Consider the following 3,265-nt stretch of genomic DNA (forward strand, 5'->3'; position numbering starts at 1 on the left):
CAGAGAAGACATGAAGACCTATGATAGGTCTGTGCTGATTCGATTACAAGGAGATTCACCAAAACCTGTATTTTGGTGTCTTTTTTGTTTGGGGCCTCCAAGCTTTTTGACTCTAAGCATTATATCTTTTTTTTTTTTTTTTTTTTAAGATTTTATTTATTCATTTTACAGGGAGAGAGAGAAAGAGCACAAGCAGGGAGAGAGGCAGGGGGAAAGGGAGAAGCAGGTTCTTTGCTTAGCGGGGAGCTTAGCAGGGAGCCTGATGTGGGGCTCAATCCTAGGACCCTGGGATTATGACCTGAACCCAAGGCAGATACTTAACCTACTGAGCCACCAAGGTGCCCTCTAAGCATTATATCTTAATAAAAGTCAGGAGGGATGAGGGGCTGAGGCTGATGTGTTTGACAATGTGTGGATTATATTTTTAACTCCTTTCTCCTCTTTTAGACAAAATTATTTTCCGCAGTAATTGTGAAATGAACTGACTTCATTTCTTTCTTTCTTTCTTTCTTTTTTTACTTGAGAGAGAGACAGTGAGAGAGAGCACGAACGAGGAGAAGGTCAGAGAGAGAAGTAGACTCCCCATGGAGCTGGGAGCCCCATGCGGGACTCGATCCCGGGACTCCAGGATCATGACCTGAGCCGAAGGCAGTCGTCCAACCAACTGAGCCACCCAGGCGCCCCAAACTGACTTTATTTCATGCCTCCTCTTACTAAACAAAATTGTCCCACTTGGAATCAATCCTCCTTTTCATTGTTTTAAATTTTAAACACAAATAAAAAGTCCAAGTAGACAGAGGTAAAATAACTCGATTTACTTCTTCTGTCTTTACATTCTCAGCCCTGTCATCCTTTCCTTTGACCCTCCTGTTTAAACGCGGACATGAGTAGTTTGCCCGGATGGATGTGCAGACCTAGCGTGAAGGGGTCTTACAACTGGAAAGGGGCACACTCGCCTGAGTCAGGAGTCGAGGGGCCGCTGTATCACTGGAAATCCCAGAAATGAAATTTTCTGTAGAATATAATGTTTCTTGGGGACACCTGGGTGGCTCAGTGGGTTAAAGCCTCTGCCTTTGGCTCAGGTCATGATCCCAGGGTCCTGGGATCGGGCCCGGCATCGGGCTCTCTGCTCGGCAGGGAGCCTGCTTCCTCCTCTCTCTGCCTGCTTCTCTGCCTACTTGTGATCTCTGTCAAATAAATAAAATCTTTAAAAAAAAAAAAGAATATAATGTTTCTTAAAAACACGTTATAAAAAATGTTAATTGACTAATACCTATTGTTGAAAGCTAGTGGTAACTGCCATTTTAGTTTAGATTTAGAGCTTAGACTCACCAAATATTTTTTCAGGAAAGGAATATTTTATCACTGATGTTGTTTGGAATTGCTGCTTGAGGCTGGCTGGCTTTTGGTTGATCACTGTTTTAAATTCTCTCCAGTGCACCCCCCAGCCTGCCCATGGTGGTGGGGTGACAGTTCCCACTTCCTGCTCTTGCACACCGTTGATAAGAGGTCTTATAAGGTGGCAGGACCATGGTGAATGCCAGGAGGCAGGTGGGATGGAAGAATTGGCAGTTGCCTTGACTGCAGGCAGGAATGTCTCAGGAAGGAGGCGACGGGAATATGGGAGCTGGTGGAAAGAAGTCAATTGCCTTCCAATGGTGCCGAGAACCTGTTGGCAGGTTTAATGACCTGTTTCACACAGCAGCTAGCACAAGCCCTCGGTCCTCTTTTTACTTGCTTGTGTCTCCAGTCCTGCTTTCTGGAGCAGATCCGGTTGTCCTGGATCATGAGGCTGAGGGACTCACCTGTAGGGCTGGCAGTGTGGGAAGGAGCCTGGGACCCCGAGGACTCCATGAAAAGCACCCTGTATCTCCAGACTTGACTTAAGTGAGAGAAATAAGATTCCATGTGTTTTCTGATACTTCCGAGGGAGGGGAAGGCCCTGACATTTAAGGGACCTGAGGTGTAAAGGATGAATAGGTGTTTTGTGAGTCAAAGGAAGAAGAGATTTCCGGGAGCGGGAAGCTCAGGTAGGAAAGTCAAGAGACAGCATGGTGAGTTTGTGGAAGGGAAAGAAGCTCCAGATGGGGAAGCTCAAAGTTCAAGAGGATATTGGGGGTCTTGAGAAGGAACCCCAGAAGAATGGCAAATGATATATCGTTGTGTGTGAGCCTTACCTAATATCCTAGTTGGGACCTCTGCGGTCCTAGGAGGTTCTCAGAGGCCAAACCCAGTGATCCAGGGCCCTGCCCTCCCAGAGTTGCCCCAGGCAACTTCTGTTAGTAAAGAATCCTGTTTATTATCCTCTGACTCACAGTCACCTGTGGTTCCCTTGGTTGCCACGCACAATATAGCATAAATCCAGTCCTGGAGGGTGGGGTCTGCAGGTGGGGCTCTTCTCTCCCTTGTCTGGTTCAGTACAAGGGACAAGGACCGCTGAGCTGCCCAGGATATAGCAGAGGGGATTGGTGGGGAGAATGTCTTTGTCTACAGTATCTCAGGTGTGAATTTCCTTGGGAGAGGAGGAAAGAAGGTGGGGCATGGAGCTGTCCTCAGGCCCGGGTGGTGGTGGGGTGGTAATACACAGTGTGTGACTGGGAACCATGCAGCCTCCGCTCTCTCCAAATACTTGTGGGAGGATTCCAGGAAATGGAGAGACAGGGAACATTGGGACACAGAAGGGTCAGAGCAGGATTTGGGAGACCTGGCAACCTTCTTCACCAGGGACAAGCAGGGTTTGTACCCTATTACAAGCCAAATTTATAAATGCAAAGCCAGGAGGAATGGACTACTTGACAAATGGTGGGGTTATACATAAAGGAACCAAAAGAAGGGGAAGCCACAATATAGATCTTAAAAGTTATCTCATCTAATGCATTTGCACAGTCTTACAGATCTACACAATCGTCTCATTTGCTTTTCACAGAAGCCCTGGGAGGAAGCCAGGACAAAAAATACCAATCTATTTTAAAATGGGGAGGCTAGGGCTTATAGAAATTAACATAGCCAAGGTCAAAACCAGGACTAAAATCTAGCCTTCCTGGCTCCCAATCCAATGTTCTTTTTACTAATTCAGTATTTCTCAAACTTTGGCATCCATAGACCATTTTAATGGATGTCTGGTACACATAAGGTACCTGAATTTTTGATACATTTAAAAAATTGTCACAAAATTTAAACTAATGTAATAAAATGTTTAAGAAGTAACATCGATGGGTTTTAAAAAGTTATTTATTGGGGTGCCTGGGTGGTTCAGTGGGTTAAA

The sequence above is a fragment of the Mustela nigripes genome, chromosome 6 (genome assembly GCF_022355385.1).
Source record: "Mustela nigripes isolate SB6536 chromosome 6, MUSNIG.SB6536, whole genome shotgun sequence".
Taxonomy (NCBI): Eukaryota; Metazoa; Chordata; class Mammalia; order Carnivora; family Mustelidae; genus Mustela; species Mustela nigripes.